The 18356-nt window shown below is 42.7% G+C and overlaps 1 protein-coding gene and 1 long non-coding RNA gene across 7 annotated transcripts in view; one reads left to right on the top strand and one right to left on the bottom strand.

Moving 5' to 3' along the window:
- Positions 1-18356, top strand: part of CLIC5 (chloride intracellular channel 5) — a 162931-nt gene that overhangs the window by 23336 nt on the left and 121239 nt on the right. The window lies entirely within an intron of this gene.
- The window catches only part of LOC123608456, a 38516-nt gene that overhangs the window by 11650 nt on the left and 8510 nt on the right, over positions 1-18356 (bottom strand). For 4 of the 5 annotated variants that reach the window (XR_006717243.1, XR_006717245.1, XR_006717241.1 and 1 more), the window contains one exon: positions 6594-6630. This is a non-coding gene — a long non-coding RNA (uncharacterized LOC123608456). Of the gene's footprint in view, positions 1-6593; positions 6791-18356 lie in introns of all 5 variants that reach the window. The other variant, XR_006717244.1, reaches the window with a different exon arrangement.

Genomic DNA, 18356 nt, shown 5'->3' with positions numbered 1-18356 from the left:
CATGACCTGAGCTGAAGTCGGCCGCTTAACCGACTGAGCCACCCAGGTGCCCCCAAAGCCCAGATTTTTAACTGTGTGTTGTTCTACTTGATATATGAGTGCACTTAAACTCCTTCTCTCTGAAGATAATTCAACAGTTGGGGGAATCTCATTGTCTTCTGTTACCCAACGTCCCCTGCCTGCTAGAAATGAAAAAAGAAACGAGAGAGAAGGAAGAAGGGAGGGAAGGAGGGAGGCAGGGAAGGAGGGAGGAGTAAGTTCTTGTAGAAGCATAGGTAAGATTTAGCCACAGGAATACTTTTGGGCATTTGTAACATTTGTTTGCTTATCATTGTCACAACTCCCAGGGAGATGTTATGCTTGGCCATAGGTTTAAGACATCATTGTTTGAAAGATGACAAATGTGTATCTCCCCAGGATGGGGAAAGGGTGGCAAGATGACTGTGAGTGAGATGGCCCAGGTTTAGCCTCCAAAGATTTTCCAGTGGAGCAGCCTCTAAGCCTCTAAGTCTTCTCAGCCTGCATTTGCAAAGCAAAACAGCAAGAGTGTAGCTGGCTAACCTGTACCAAACCTACCTTTCCCTAGGGGTTGCAGGGTTATTAATACAGGAGGCCTTTAAGAAAGTGCTTTTGAACAGCAGCCTTCTTTGTTTTCCTCCCTTGTCTCTGCCTACTCTGAGTTTTAAATTCGCAAATTTGAATTCTCAGATTATGTATGCCCTCTACCAGGTGAGGAGAGCTCATTTTCCCTGCTGTTGTGATGGTCTAGAGCGTGAATTCCTATGGCTAAGCCACCATGGTGTGACCGACTGAGCATTTCAGGCTCTCTGCCCGTTCTTCCCCCGAGAGGCATAGAGCACCTGATCAAGGAATAGGTTAGACTCTTCCAAGATGTCCCCACTGCCAGCCTGAACTCCTTTTCCAAGCAAGGAGGGGAGGAGGAGGGGAGGGGGGGAGGGGGGGAGGGCTCTGTCCTGCGTTTAGGTTCCAGGAGTTGGACTGGAAAAACAGAGCTGAGGGTGAGCAGAGCTGAGTGGGGGACAGCAGGTAGCAGAGAAGATGGAATTTGGAATAAGGAGGCAAAGAGTCTGGAAAGGAGATGTAAGCCAGACGGGAGGCCAAGGAGCCCACAGAGAGGCCATTTGAACTTGGGAGGGTGGAGAAGAGGCAGAGTATGAAAATATGCTCGTGGCAAGGGTTAGGTGAGGGGCAGGGGCGGATCTAGGTTTCCCGGGGCCCGAAGCTGGGGCAATCAAGGAGCCTTCCTAACAAACGGTTATACAATTATGAATATAACATTAGACACGGAAGCGAATATTCATTTGCAGTGAGAAAACGAATCAAATTACCAACTTAAAAAAGCTGTCAAGGGGGCGCCTGGGTGGCTTAGTCGGTTGAGCGTCCGACTTCGGCTCAGGTCATGATCTCACGGTCCGTGAATTCAAGCCCCACGTTGGGCTCTGTGGTGACAGCTCAGAGCCTGGAGCCTGCTTCAGATTCTGTGTCTCCCTCTCTCTGACCCTCCCCCGTTCATGCTCTGTCTCTCTCTGTCTCAAAAATAAATCAACATTAAAAAAAAAAATTTTTTAAGAGCTGTCAAATACCACAAATATCAGAAATCCAGAAAAGTGACTTACTGTTTTATTAAGTACCTACCACCCTTCTCCAACACTTTCTCCTCCTGCATTTTTTGGACTACATACACTTTGATCGTTTCTCCATTTTACAACAATCTTGTAATATACTTTTTGATAAGACAGGAGAAAGATAATTTCTCCACTAATGCAATTATCACTGTTTGATTTTTAGAATTGGGAGTTACAAAAGTGTAATTACTTATAGAACTAATACAAGTTAATAAACTATAAATATATAAAGTGTATTTGGGGTACTTCCCCTTAAAAACGTACAGTGCCTTTGTTACTGTATATGCTGCATGACTGAGTATACTTCTGATAGGAGAGAACTTCTGTTTTGAATAAGCATTGGTAAGAACCAAACCCTCTGCTTGCACTTTTCCATATCTGGTAACTGGGAGAATTCTCCACAGACTAGCTTCTGGTTACCTATATTTCAAACCTTGACTCTCCTCTTTGATACACATACATCTAGTGCCTAGTGCCGTGGGACACATTTATATTGCACTAGACCCCTGACCTTGCTCCTTTAGGTCAGCACCATGGATGGCAAGATTATTACCAGAAATCAGTCCTTCATGAGGACATCTAACAACAACATCATTATTACCAGAAACGACTTAGAACCACACAAATATATCCCACTGAACCCAAACTAAATATATTCTTCAACTGAACTTTCCATTTTGTGAAGTCCCCAAAATGCCGAAGGCCACTCCAATATAATCTTTTTAAAATATGTATTTATTTATTTATTTATGTATTTATTTATGAGAGAGAGTGAGAGAAATTGAGAGAAAGAAAGAGAGCAGGAAGGGGCAGAGGGAGAGGGAGGGAGAGAATCTTAAGCAGGCTCCATGCAACTCGGATCCCAACATGGGGCTCAATCTCATGACCGTGAAGTTATGACCTGAGCTGAAATCAAGAGTCAGACACTTAACCAACTGAGCCACCCAGGCACTCCCAATATAATCTTACACTAAAGAAAATATGATGGAGGTGAGGTTGCAATGGAAGGAGACACTAGTCCTAACTAATTGCTGCTTGAATATCTCTTGATTGCAAGTTTGACAAAAACAAATGATTACGTGAACTCTATCATAGGTCCTTTTCTAAACCTTGGAAGGAACCAGTGCAAGGGAGGGGATCAAGGATCTTGAGGTTTATTAATGTCACAATCAATCCTGCTTGGGTTAGGTCAGAGGGTTGGTTCCAAGCAACTTCCTATACCAATTGGGTATTTAGACACAGATTGGTCAGTCCTGGCCTTTCAACAGTCTTACCCATGAAGACTGAGCCATCCCGGTCTCCACACTTCCTCTGGGCATGCGGTAAGGAAGGGCACCAGGCTCTGTGATACCTGTCAGGAACACCCACCTCCTGTGTGTTAGACTTCACTGCCACATGCTTCCATTTAAGGAAGCCACTGATAACAGAAGGACACTGCCACTACTCTAAATGGACTGTGTTTCAAAGCACCTTTGTAAAAAATCAGCATGGGGATACACCCAACTGGAAGGGAAAAATCAGTGTTCAGGTAAGAAATGAGGTCTCTGGGGACCACACTGGTGACCACGCAGGCTCAAGTAGAGGGTCTGCTTCCAGGACAGGAACACCAGGTGATCAGACATTCAAGAGGCTTTTGACCTTCGCTACCTTCTTAGTGCCATTAGTGAGCAGTCAGGTTGTTTGGGAGCAAACGTGCTAAACCTTCATCATGTTTCTTTTGTTTCCATTGAGGTAGAGTTGATGAGCTGGTCTCGCTGATAAGTTTACTTTAACTAGGGAGATCTTCAGGTGAGGCAGACAAGATAGCAACAGAGGATATTGGAGGAGAAAGTAACCTTGGAGACTATTTTCATTGCACAGTGGAGGGAATTAAAGTCCCAATGGGCGAAATGACATATCAGAGTTAAGGAAATTGGTACACACAGGTAAAGGAGCCCAGATTCATCCATGGAAGCCAATTTCACTTTGTTTCTTTACCTCTAAAGCAAACTGTGGTTTTCTTGAAATCCTAGTGGAGAAGATGGTTCAGGAAACCAAGGAATAATTCTGGCACCCTCCCCTCGGCTCCCACCCTAACCCCCACTCCCACCTACCTCCCCCAAAGTGTCTACACCTGCCTGCACACAGTTAGAGTGATTGTTGAAACTTGTATTTGTAAAGCAATAATAGCAAATATGTATATCCATTGGGCATCATTTATCCAGGGCTTCTAAGGACCAGGGCAGGTTCAAAATTTTGTGGATACTGTGTATCAGGAGAGAAGAATTAGATGTGGAAGACTGCGGTACCTTGATGAATACCAACTGGTAATAGAGTATAATTTCAATTTTGTAAGATATGAAAGATAAAAACCTGGGTAGAACACAGATAGGGAGGAGATATACCAAACTCTTAATAAGGGGCTATGTTTGCGTAGTCATCTTACAAGTGTTTGTCATTGTTTTCTTCTTTAAGTATGTCTAACTGTTTAATACTAGTTTCAACGCATCAATACAAAAAAATTAGATACAGGTTTTATAAAGAAAATAAAATAACCTTGGATGTGTGTGTGTGTGTGTGTGTGTGTGCGTGTGTGTGTGTTTCAAGTAGTCTCCACAGTCAAAGTGGGGCTTGAACTCATGACCCTGAGGTCAAGAGTCACATGTTCTACCAACTGAGCCAGCCAGGTGCCCCTACCTTGAATTTGAATAATAATTAAATGCATTTTTATCTGGCTTAGTGCTTTAGTTCAGGTGCCTAGTTGTAGAAACAGTGAACAGACCCACTGACATTAAATAAATCTCCACAAAAGATCCTGAAATAGAGAAATGGTTGCCCAGAAGGCCAATGTTTTCTTGGTTCCCAGCACTGTGGAGGATGAGCCCCCCAAGTCCCCGACTCCGTGAGTATTTCGTGAAGTCATACTTCCTCTGAGTCAGTCCAGTGTGACTCATGCTTCCCACATCTGCAGCGGAAGGAAGGGAAGGAAGCAAGAAAAATAATAATAACTTGGTTGTTATTGTATCCAATAAAGTAAATTTCACTGTGTTGGGCCAGATGGTAAAATTATAGAAACCAATCTTTGCAAAAATGTGAAATGCAGTACACTGGATCAAGTGTTTCGTTTTCTTAATTTTTCAAACGCTGTCATTAAAAAAAAAAAGGTTTATTTTCTGACCTCTTGCCTATTAAAAGGGGGCAGCTAATTCTTCTGGCAAACTTTGTGGAAACTTGACACACAGTCTTGGGAGTTGCATTAAAAATGCAAGAGGGCATTTTACTCTCAGAGGAGAGCAGGGGTGGAGGGGCTGCATGCTCACGGCTCCAGGTCAGCAAATGAAGAATTATTTATTTATGGAAAGTGGGGCTAGGTGTCAGCAGGGTTCTGGGGAAGCAGGGTGCCCAAGAATGGAGCGCTCGAACGCAGCTGATAAATTCCTTCAACCCTGATGACTTATGAGAGAGTTTTGAATGCGGTTTTCATCGTCAGTGATATTTCAAGTTGCATTGTGGATTCAAGCTGCTGATTTCCCACTTTCTTTGACCTCAGTAGGATCAAATTTAGATGGTAGCTTTCACTAATTGTGCTGTAATCCTAGGAATCCCTAGAGCTGCGTTTTTACACCTTGAATAACTTTATGGCCCCCAGAGACAAACCACGTGAGAGAAATAGATGACTGTTCAATGAAAGAATCAAGTTCCCCAAAGCATTCTCAGCCAGCCTCCCTTGAAGAAATCTAGACCCCTAGCACTGGCAAACAGGTCTGTTCTCCGTATGTGAGGCAAAAGATGACCAAGTCTCCATTTACATTTTACCTGTGCCGTGAAAGTTCATGATGATAACGAAAGCAAAAGAATTCAGAGCCGCAGCATAAAATTTCCAAATGTATGTAAATTCCTGGAGAGGCTTACTCTTTAAAAAAAAAAAATTTTTTTTAATGTCTACTTATTTAGGGGGGTGGGGGGAGCATGAGTGGGGAGGGACAGAGAGAGGGAGACACAGAATCAGAAGCAGGGTCCAGGCTCTGAGCTGCCAGCACAGAGCCCATTGCGGGGCTCAAACTCACGAACTGCGAGATCATGACCTGAGCCTAAGTTGCCGCTTAATAGACTGAGCCACCCAGGCGCCTCTGGGAGGCTTACTCTTGAACACAGTGATGATGCAGGTAAAATCTGCAGTTTCCCTGTACTGCTTCCTGTCTCTCCTCCCTTGCCTTCTCTTTGCACACCTTCTTTTTTTATTATTATTTAAAAAAATTTTTTTAACATTTATTTATTTTTGAGAGACAGAGCATGAGTGGGGGAGGAGTTGGGGGGGGGGGGTGGTACACAGAATCCAAAGCAGGATCCAGGCTCTGAACTGTCAGCACAGAGCCCGACGTGGGGCTCGAACTCACTGACCAGAGATCATGACCGGAGCCGAAGTCAGACACTTAACTGACCGAGCCACCCAGGCGGCCCTCTTTGCACACCTTCTTCCAGCATTACTCTTGGAAAAATATCTGGCAAGTACAGTCATGTCAAGGCATAAATATGGTTTGAGGTGGTTATTTTTTACCAGGATATTTGCTTTTTTTTATTAATCAAAAAGGCTTCAACTACGGCAAGGAATTCCTTACCAAACTTCAGTCCTCAAAAGTTTTATAAGGAAAGAACCCCTGACGTTTTGCAAGGAAAGAAGCCCTAAGTGGCATTCCAGGGATGACAATTTACTGTACTTATGCCTGCTTTTGATTTGGGCAACACTCATTATAGACATCAAGCATGATTTTCCCCCCAGATTCTAGATGGGGATGCCTTTTCTCTCAACTCCAACACAAGCATATCAAAGCAGGCAGTGTGCCTTATTTAGCTTTGCCAACCCCATGAATCTAGGAACTGAAGGATGGACGGTCATTCCCTCTGAGCCTGCAGTGACAAATTAGGACGCCCAATGCAAGTTATATACAGAGAGCTTTTCTGCCTTACCTTGGTGCCGTGTGCCAACAGGTGAGGGAACTGGCCTCTGGAAGAAAAGGAAACACAGTTGAAGGGCATTTCTCTCTTCCTCCTCTCCATGGTTCAGATGTGTTTCTTCTGACCTGTCCTTGATGTGGGTCCTAACCTCAACCTCTTCTAAGTGCTACCTCCAACTGTGAAGCAACTCTCCCGTCTTCTTTTCGTAACTAGAACATGAACCGGGCACATTAGGACTTTGCCTTATTCGATTCGGCAGCACTAAAGATAGAAAATTAGTCTAACTGCCACCCTCCACTACCTCAAGTCTTTCTCTCTCTGAATCCATCTTTTTTTTTTAAGTGTATTTAATTTTTTGAGAGAGAGAGAGAGAGAGGAGGAGGAGAGGGGGAGAGAGAAAGAGAGAGAGAGAGAAGGAAGGGGAGAATGTCAACCAGGCTTTGCACTGACAGCCCCAGTGTGGGGCTCCGTCCCATGAACCGTGAGATCATGACCTGAGCCAATACCAAGAGTCGGATGCTTAACCGACTGAGCCACCGAGGTGCCCCTCTCTCTTAATTCATCTCGATCGCATTTTCTAGAGTCGCAGGTATCTGAGAACATGGCAGATAAACAAATGAAAACCCTGGTCTATTTTTACGGTCCAATTATTTGCCTGCCACATGTATGATTCTAGGCTAGCTACTTAAAACTCCTAATTCTCACTCTCCTCATAGTACATGCCTTATAAGGCGATTGTAAGGGGTAAATGAGCCAATGGATACAAACCACCTAGCACAGTACCTGGCACACAGAAAGTACTCAATAAGTGTAAGCCATCATCATCATCATCATCATCATCATCATCAATAATAGCATCACCATCCCATCCAGTAGCAACTGGTTGGGGCTAATAAGGCAGTTATTCAGTATAATTCATGAGTGGCCTAGGTAGAGAGTGGACCTCCCCTCCAAACTTTATTTTTAGGGGCCCCTGGGTGGCTCAGTCGGTTGAGCATCCAACTTCAGCTGAGGTCATGATGTCACGGTTCGTGAGTTTGAGCCCCACGTCGGGCTCTGTGCTGACAGCTCGGAGCCTGCAGCCTGCTTCAGATTCTGTGTCTGCCTCTCTCTATGCTCCTCCCCTGCTCACACCTTGTCTCACTCTCAAGAAAAAATAAAGAAAAAAAAAATTTTTAACTTTATTTTTAAAAATTTTAAATATTGCATTAATAAAATACTGTTTACCTTGCTAAAATATTTTGAACATTGTCTCAATTCTCTCAATGGAAACATCGAAATGCTATATTTCCTCATGAAATACATGAAACTTATACTTCGAAATAAATAAGCTGATCCCTCTGAGGTTTCAAAAAATTCTTATTGAAAATCCCTGTGAATTCTACACTCCTAAATATACCCTTACCTGTCAGTCAGTGACCATACTCCTTGGAAACACGAACTAGTAAGCAAGGGAGAGTGTGTGCCCAGAAGTGTTTGTCTGGGCCTCCCACTTGATATTCTGTGTTTTATCGAATGAAAGAGCAGGTGGTGGAGAAAAGGTCTGGGTCCGAGGTCTGGACTCCAGCTGTATCTCTGCCACTAAGGAGTGATGGAGTGACCTTGGACAAGCTCACCGGGCTTCTGCATCCTCACCCGGCAAAGAGGCACTGAGACTTCATACCCTCATCCCCCTTGGGCTTGGATGGTTTGTGTTTTGTGTATGATGAATTTGCTTCACTCCTCTCTTTTTCTTTCCATTTTCCCATCAAGAAGGCAAGGCAAAAGTGGTAACAAGCAGGAAAACAGCGCCCTCTAGGGTTTTCCCGAGGCGTGCCTGTGTTGAGAATGTAAGGATGAAAAACACCCAGGGGGAGGGTCTGGGGGTTCTGAATTTCCTAAGGCCTACAATTATTTGTCTTGCGTCTTTTTCTTTTTCTTTTTCTTTTTTTTTTTTCTTATCTGCCTCACTTCTTAAGTAGACCTTACAATGTTGTTTCTACCTTGATGGGTTGAAATAAATTTGTTTTGAAAAATTACAAAACCCCAAAGGAATAAAACTAGCAAAAATGAAAATTAAACCCCCAGAATAAACTTGGAGGTGCAGAACTCCAAATCAAATAAGACATTATTGAAAAAGCAGAGAGGTTTTGTATTATGTATTATGTATTTCAAATATAAGTGTAACATGTTTCATGAGGAACGATAACGTTTTGATGTTTCCATCGAGAGAATTAAGACAGGGTTCAGAATATTTTAACAAGATACACATTAGTATTTTATTAAAACAATATTTAAACAGAGGGGAAGTCCGTTTAAGTTTATATTTTTTGAGTTTATTATTATCCTTCCAAAAATGAGGCAGAAATCAATAAAAAGGAGCATTATTGTCTCCTAGACAACAGAGAAACAGAATGTCACAAATTACCTGATCTAATGCTCCATTGTATAGATGAAGAAGCTGGTAACCCAGAACTTTTATATTTAATCCAGAGTTCTTGATAATTTCTGGAAAAGTACTTAGACTAGTAAGAGCAATGCTAATATTCAGTGTAAATAACAATGAATATGAACTCATTATGAATCAAGCATCCTGCCATGTTTTGCGGGGAGTATCTCATTTAACCCTTGCAATAGCTCAATGAGTTCATTACCATTGTTTTTTCCCTTTTACAGCCGGAGAAATGGAGGCACGGAGGAGTCAAGTAACTACCCCCAAGTTTACAGCTTATCAATACTCCCGGGCCTTTCATACACAACCACAAATCTATCCCACATTCAAATTCGTAGATATACATTCAGATAGATGCCGCTAAGCTTTTTAGGACCTCTGTGTTTCGTTTTGAAACAGAACATTATTTTTGTTCCGAAAGCTCTCCCTGACCATTGTGAAGACGAAATGAGTCACAGAGAGGTGGGAGGAGACCTAAAAGATGGGTGGTAAATGGGGCCCAAGGAGGGGATGGGAGATGGCTGACCTTGGAATTGATCAGTTATGGGCCAGCTCTTTGGAGTGAGGTATAGCTTCAAGTTCCATCATAATCTTTCATAAAAATTAAGGGTCCATTAAACAAGTATATATATAAAAGGAAAAAGCTGAATGCAGGTCGAATCTTTACAAAACTCTATGCACATGTGTTTATCATTTCTTCTGTTCTTTGGTAAAAGCACACAAACGCACACTGACTATCCACACACAGTTCTGTGCTGTTCTAACACAATTTTTTTCATATGCATATTTCCTCATGTTTCACTTTAAATAGCTACATGATATTATTCCATTATCTTGACGTATCATGATTTGCTTAGTCACCTCCCTATTGTTGACGCTTTGAATTGTTCCCAGTTATAAATAGCATCGCTATACCATTTCCAGACCAATTTTAATTTAGGGATTTTTTTTTTCCGATCCATATTCCCAAGGGTTTAATTCCTGTGTCAAAGTGCACAATATATCTATCGGCTCTTGCTGTATCTTGCTAGGCTGCTTTCTGGGAAGGTTAAAAGATAAATTACAGTCCATATAGCATTGAATCTTTAGCATTCCGTTTTGCTGATTTATCTACCAAGCAATGTCATTAATCATTTTAAGTGTTTTTACCACATCGCTGCCACCACCCCTGCCCCCTGACATCATGACCACTCCCATTATCGTTACCTTTGCCCAGACAACCAAAAGCAGCACCATTAGTCATCAGCTACCTTCACCATCAATACCATCCCCATCGTCATCATCCACCCCCACTGTCACCATCACCTTCAAAATGCCACCACAGCACTGTCACTGACATCACGGTCACTCTCATCCACAAAACGGCCACCCATATCTCCATCACTCACTACCGCCACCATTACTTTTATAACCGCCGCCTTCCCCATGACCAGCTATTGTCACCATCATCGTCCCTTCCCCATGATCAGCTATTGTCACCATCATCGTCCCCATCATCACTATATGCCACCACCATTATTGAAGACATCGAGCATGTGCCACATGCCGTCCTGAGTGTTTACTTACACTAACCGTTCCGGGCTCACAATAACCCTTCTAGGTGTATAATGGCCCCTTGTTGCCAACTGCAAAACTGACGCTGAGAAATTAAGACTTTTGGTCAAGGATACTGCTGGACCATGGCAAAGCCGAGATCTGTATCTGTATTAGTCAGACTCCAAAGCCCATTCTCTGTAGCGCCAATGCCTGCACTTACTTTAACTGACGTTCTGTGGTCTTTCAAAGTCCTTTCGTCTACATCTCTTTAGTTGCTATTCAGCCTGAGCGTTTTTCCATATGGTGATTTATTGTCTACATTTCCTTGTGTGTAAACCTTCCTATGACCTCATTTTACATGAAAGCTGAATATTGACCTCAAATGATTAGATCAATTCCCTTTTCTTTAACATTTATAACATATACTCTTCCCCCCCCACACACATATTTTTTTCTATTTTAGGGAGCAAGTACAAGTGGGGGGGAGGGGGACAGAGAGAAAGAGAGATCAAAGCGGTGCTCAATCCCAGGACCCTGGGATCATGACCTGAGCTGAAATCAAGAGTCAGATGCTCAACCGACTGAGCCACCCAGGTGCCCCTTCTCACTTATATTTTATCTTTTAAGCCCTTTTGGTTTTTGGATGTTATAACATCTATTTTATGTCTAATTATAACATTAGAGAATCAGAAGTATTTCTCCCTTTTTTAGTTGGAAAGAATATGCTTATTTTCTTCTAGTTTTCTTATGTTCATCATTTTGTTTCGACCAAAATTTATTATAAGTATATGATATGAGGTATGAATCTAATATATTCTCTGTACTGTGATTCGATTGTGCCCACGTACTGAATTATGATTATTTCTTGCATTGTATTTTTTTCATGTAGTAAGTTCTTATAATGGTTTTAATTTACTTTTAAAATATATACTCTATCTCAACATTTCTTCCTTGCTTTTAATCTAATATCACATAGTTTTGGTAATTGTCACTTGTTTTAAAATCTAGAAAATAAATCTTTCACTAAGCCTTTTGGAAAAACTTTTTGGTTATTTTTTCCTGCTTGTTTTTCTGGAGAAATCTTAAAATTAGATTTTTAGGGGCGCGTGGGTGGCGCAGTCGGTTAAGCGTCCGACTTCAGCCAGGTCACGATCTCGCGGTCCGTGAGTTCGAGCCCCGCGTCGGGCTCTGGGCTGATGGCTCAGGGCCTGGAGCCTGTTTCCGATTCTGTGTCTCCCTCTCTCTCTCTGCCCCTCCCCCGTTCATGCTCTGTCTCTCTCTGTCCCAAAAATAAATAAACGTTGAAAAAAAAAATTAGATTTTTATAAAACATACTATGGAGACTTTAATTGTTATCATATGAACAGAGAGTTTGTTACTTTAAGAATATTCGATTTTGCATTCATGAATAAGATTTAATTTCCCATTATTCATAGTATTATTTTTCCTTTCAAAATCATTTTATTATTTGGAGCTAAATTATTATCTAAGCAGTTAATTGTATTTTTATCATAAGAGTATATAGATTTTACAGCAATATGAAGTGATTCATCACCTAAGTATCAGGATACAAGTAATTTTAGTGAATTTATCTTTTCCAATGAATCAGTTTTTGCGGTAACTGCAAAATCTAAGATAAACAGTTCAGATACCATAACAATTTTTTCTGCCACTTGAAAAGCAACATCCAAATTAGTAAAAACAATGACATGTTCTTTATTTTTAAAAAATTTTTTTTTTTAACGTTTATTTATTTTTGGGACAGAGAGAGACAGAGCATGAACGGGGGAGGGGCAGAGAGAGGGAGACACAGAATCGGAAACAGGCTCCAGGCTCCGAGCCATCAGCCCAGAGCCCGACGCGGGGCTCGAACTCACGGACCGCGAGATCGTGACCTGGCTGAAGTCGGACGCTTAACCGACTGCGCCACCCAGGCGTCCCAATGACATGTCCTTTAAAGCCAAAATGTTTCAGAAAGGCAGGGCCTCCAGACCAACTAATCTGGCAAAAAGAGAGTCTCCCAGCACATGGATATCCATTAATGTAAACCAACTTGGGATGAGCACGCTAGGGCTGAGTTTCTGGAAAACTGTCATGTGAAGTGGGATTTTGAGGCCACTTAAACTTCCTTTTCTCCAAGTTCTCTCCTTTTCCATTGTCTGGGGCTCCCATATGCTGACTTTAGCAGAGAGTAGCAGTCAAGACTGGGGTGTAAGTTGGCAAAATCATCGCAAAGATGGGCCCCTGAGAAGTTTGCTCCCTTTCTTCCAGAAATAGAGCACTGCCCCCAGGCACTAATGGCATCTTGGGGTTTTGAGGACCCACCTGGGTAAGCCTCTCTGAAAGGTAGGGTTATTAAGTTTGGAGATTAGATTTTGCAGTCACAGCAGAAGTAGGTGAGTCCACCATTCATTTATTTCTTCAACAAATATTTCTGAGCCATGCAATCCACTAACTGTGGATAAAACATCGTGGTCTCCATTTTTTTAAAAAAAAAATCTATCAATATGAAAAGGGAGAAATAAAGGCATTGGATCAGGTTTGCTCCTAGGTCTCTTTCACCTTAGAATTAAGATGTTTGCTATCACAAAATAGGTACTTGAGAGGCTGGGTCAATGAGCTTTGCCAAATGAAAAACTGATATTAGTTAGTGAGCCCTATGAGCCCAAAAGGTCCTGGGCTGGGTCTGAAGACCCAGGTCTCGGCCTCTGAGGCTCCTTGTCACTGGGTTAATCTTCTCAATACAATCTCAGTGTCTTCTACCCATGGAGTGACCTGCCTTTTGGTGAATCGGTAACCAAATACCCGTCCTTCCTGTGATTCTCCACTTCTACGTCCCCTCTACTTTTTTCCACCCAGGGATGACCACATCCCTACTGCACACCCAGGATAGGCAAGAACTGCTCAGCAAACCAAGGAAGCCCTCGGATGTCAGTGCGGTTCCTTAGATTGTCTATCCACTTATTTATTCATTCCTTTTTGCTTCCATTAATTTCTTACAGAGCACTGCCTATGTGCCCACACACACCTTTTCTGCCCCAAAACACAACGGAAGTAATTTGTTCTTCCAAGCTTGCCAATTATCTCATTCAGTGTATCAACTGTGATCGAAAGATTGTGCTTTTGATTTTTTTTTTATTTAAAACAAATTTTTTTAATGTTTACTTATTTTTGAGAGAGAGAGAGAGAGAGAGACAGAGAGGGCATGAGCGAGGGAGGGGCAGAGAGAGAGGGAAAGACAGAATCCGAAGCAGGTTCCAGGGTCTGAGCTGTCAGCACAGAGCCCGACGCGGGACTCGAACTCACAGACCGCGAGATCATGACCTGAGCTGAAGTTGGATGCTCAACTGACTGAGCCACCCAGGTGCTTTTGATTTTTGAACCAAAATCAAGTTTTGGATATCCATTGTGCTTTTGATTTTTGAGCCAAAATCAAGGTTTGGATATCCATTTGCAAAAGAAGTCCTTAGTACTGTTGTGAGTAAAAGAAGAAATAATTAATAGTCACCAACCTAAATGACAGTGATGACCTTCTTATGGAAGCATTTCTTGAATATGCATGAGAGAAGCAAAAGAGACAAAATGTAGCACCTGTAAAAAATGTTAAGACCTTCACGAGATATACAAATATTGAATCATTATACTGTATGCCTGAAACTAACATAATGTTATGTATCAATTATATCTCTGAAATTTTTATTAATGTTAAGAGCTGAGGTTAAATAAGAGTTGTTAAACTAAGGATGGAAAATGATTTTTTTTGGTATTTTTTTCCTGCTTGTTCTTCCGGAGGAGCCTTAAAATCAGTTTTTTCAGCTTTTATAGAATATACTATGGAGACCTCAGTTATTGTCTTAGTTGTAATTTTGGAGTAAGGAGACGGACAGAGAATTTGGAAGGCAGGAATTCCCAAGACTAAGATTTCCCGTATTATTTTCAAAACAAGCTTTCGCAACCGTCATACTGCAAAACCCATAAGGTTTATAAAGGTTGAACGCTTGGGAATCCACTAATAAAATAATTGATATTCTGCAAAGCCACTGAGTTTGTTCAACACCCATTCATTTGCTTGACAAATACTTCCTAAGCATGATTCTAGCACTGTCTGTGCCCTGGGAACAAATGAAAAAAGTATGAAACATCGTCCTTAACCTCAAAGACATGGTGGTGCAGTTGAGGAGATAAGATTTACAGAGTGAAAGGACAGGTTTATAAAAGAACACAGCTTAAGATTAAAAAACCAGGGGCTCCTGGGTGGCTCAGTCGGTTAAACGTCCGACTTCGGCTCAGGTCATGATCTCACGGTCCGTGAGTTTGAGCCCCGCGTCGGGCTCTGTGCTGACAGCTCAGAGCCTGGAGCCCGTTTCAGATTCTGTGTCTCCCTCTCCCTGACCCTCCCCCGTTCATGCTCTGTCTCTCTCTGTCTCAAAAATAAATAAACGTTAAAAAAAAAAAGATTAAAAAACCAGGATGCAAATAAATAAATTGGAAAAAAGTTAAAGTAAGTCCCGAATGAGACAACTAAAAGAGACCGCAAGTTTCAAAAGGAATAAATCACTGTAGGTTGAGAGGGTCAGAAAAGTCTCCCTGGCAAGGTAGGACTTTAGCATTTGAACACAGGGAGGACATAGGCAAGGCCATGAGTGGGGAAGTTGTTGAAAACCCACCCCAGCTATGACACAGCCCCTCCTGGGTCACCTGGGGCCCCAGTCTAGCAAGTCACTTGACTAACTATGCAAAATGGCCAGTGACTTCTGCCCAAATGGCCACAGTGAGAGCCCGGGATAGAGGCAGCTTGTGCACAAGCTCGATGCAGATCCACACTAGAGTTTTCAAATGCAGTTCTGAGACATTCAACATCTAGAGGCAAGCAAATCTAACTCGTGGGAGAGACAGAGGCATTGATAGGGGAGCTGAGGCAGTTATGTCATTTAAGAGGAACTGAAGCATGGGAGGATTGCCAGGTAGCCATTAAACAACACGCTTGTGTAAACAATACATTCTGAAACAAATGGCTACACCTGTCCTTTATCAAAGTGCCTTTTGCTTAAAGGAAAACATCTTCTGCTTCATTAGCTCTTTTTTCTTCTTTTTCTTTTTTAAATGGATAGAGTTCTAATTATGTGGGTTTTTTTTTTAAGTTTATTTATTTTGAGAGAGCGAGAGTGAGGGAGTGGGGGAGAGGCAGAGAGAGAGAGGGAGAGACAGAATCCCAAGCAGGCTCCACGATGTCAGCACAGAGCCCAATGCAGGGCTTGAACTCACGAACCGTGAGATCCTGACCCGAGCCATAGGCAGATACTTCACCAACTGAGCCACCCAAGCGCCCTCCTTTTTTCTTCTAATATTTGTCAAAGACTCGAAAATTTCTGCTATCTTTTGAGGAAAAGGTCACAGCACAATATAAAATAGGGAGGAGGAAGTGGCCATTAGGAGCCAAGACACCTGAATTCCTGGCCTGGTCTTGCCCTTGATATTCTTGTCTTACCTTAGGTCTTCCTCAAACATGTCAACATCACCCTGAAAAAGTAATAACCCCTTGTGTTAACATAGCTTTTATGGCGATGTTTTCTGCTTCTTGTTAAAACTGGCTCTGCAGATGTCATTTAAGCATCAATGGCGATTTTTTATAAAGCTTCATTCCTGGCGGTGATCAATCTACTGGTTACAATGATGGTCAGCACAGGAAGGGCAAAGCAGGAAAGACTCTTCCCGGACATAGATCATCTATAGATAGACACATCTATGGGTAGAAATTTTATTTTGCAAAGTGATGCTAGGCTTCCACTCTTTGGTATTTTTTCCCCCTTCTCTATTTGGTGTCTTTGTGGAGCTTTCACAATCAAAACTTAAGTTTCCTAACCTGATATTGTCAAGGACACCCAGATGTGTGCAGACTAAAGGTACAAAGGCTGTGGAGAGCCACAGGAAAGTATCCGGCCCCCAGTTTCCTGGCCCCACCCTCAGATTAGTGTTTGTGGGAAGGGCCCAGAGAGATGCGTTTTTAAGAAGCTCCCTAAGTGATTGGTTCAGACTGCGCTAGGAAACTCCTCTGGTCCCATACCCTTTGGGACTGCTGGTCTTTGTGTCATCAATGGCCTTCTCCTGGGATGCACTTTTAAAACGCAGATATGACTGCAGCCTGACTCACTAAGTTCCTCTCTGTGGGCAGATGTGAGGACAACAGCAGTAGGCAGGTCTTGGTGTGTGTTTATTAAATGGACAAGAGGATGGGGCGGCTGGTGGCTCGGCCGGTTAAGCATCTGACTCTTGATTTCGTCTCAGGTCATGATCTCATGGTTTGTGTGTTCGAGCCCCAAGTAGGGCTCTGTGCTAACAGTGCAGAGCCTGCTTGGGATTCTGTATCTCCCTCTCTCTGCCCTCCCCCCACTTGCTCTCCTTTTGTCTCTCTCTCAAAATAAATAAAACTTTTAAAAAGGAAAAGAAAAGGGGCACCTGGGTGGCTCAGTGGGTTAAGCGGCCGACTTAGGCTCAGGTCATGATCTCACAGTTTGTGAGTTCGAGTCCCGCGTCGGGCTCTGTGCTGACAGCTCAGAGCCTGGGGCCTGCTTCAGATTCTGTGCCTCCCTCTCTCTCTGTCCCTCCCTTACTTTCACTCTGTCTCTCTTTCTCTCTCAGAAATAAATAAACGTTAAAAAATTATTTTTTTTTAATTTGATAGATAGCTGACCTCCAAAAGGTTGTACCAATGTACAGTCCCTACTTGTATGGCATATTTGCTCACAACTTTTTTCATGAGTCCTTAAAAAGTTTTACCAATTAAATAGTGAGAAAATATCCCATCGGTACAATTTCAGTTTTGTAGCTAAGCGGTGTGCTTTTTCAGATCCTTCTTATCCCTGTGTTCCTGTGAATGAACTGTTCATATCATTTACCATGGAGTCAAGGCTCGCTTTTGTGTTGCCAAACACTGTGCTCTCTTATTTTCACCGTGGTATCTGTGGCGAACAGCAAACGGTCATGCGCCACAGAGAGCAAATCCACGGAGCAGAGGAAGAGCGAGGGAGTCATTTTCCACTTACTCAAGATATCAGAACCAGCAGCTTATTAAAAACCACCGCGTATATCGTTCGGCGTGTAAACCTTAAGAGCTGGAGCAAAGCACAGTGACTGGAATGCAATCCGATCTCAAGTTATTTCTCAAACAAATGAGTGATTGTAGACAGACAGGCAGATCTAGACACATTCTATGCGTCTGGCTCTGTGCTGGGCACAGGGAAACACACGTAAGAAACACCGGTCCTTCTTTCAAAAAGCTAGAAGATTTGTTGGGCTGTGGCTGTGTAAAGTGATAATTACAACGCTAGAGGTGATTAATGGAGGGATGAGTGGATGTCTTCTGTCCTTGAAGGTCTTAAATCTAGAAGGCAGCAGATTCACAAATAATTTCAAAGTAATAGTACAAGAGTAGAGATTTGCATAGGATGTTATTGAGGCGTGGGTTTTAAGGATGAGAGAGAGTTAGCTGAGTGAGGAAACACGAGGAAAGTCAAATAATGGAAACAAAGACATGGAGGTATGGGACAGCAGGATGTGTACTCAGGAAAGCAAACCATATTAGGATTCCCAGAATCTCTGGCGCCTCAGGCCAGAGGAGTCCCGATAGGCAGATAGGTCACGTCATGCCAGGGAGTGTGATCCATGCTGAGCTGCCAAAGGGTTTCTTGCATGGGCTGGGTGATCTGCCGTGCATGGTAGATGGCTCACCCTGGCTGCCAGGCGGAAGGTCAATTTGAGGAGCGCGGTGGGTGGCCGAGACAGAATGCAGTCAGGAATGTTCTATGACC

This window comes from Leopardus geoffroyi, chromosome B2, assembly GCF_018350155.1.
Source record: "Leopardus geoffroyi isolate Oge1 chromosome B2, O.geoffroyi_Oge1_pat1.0, whole genome shotgun sequence".
Classification (NCBI taxonomy): Eukaryota; Metazoa; Chordata; class Mammalia; order Carnivora; family Felidae; genus Leopardus; species Leopardus geoffroyi.
This window is presented reverse-complemented; position numbering and strand designations above follow the sequence as displayed.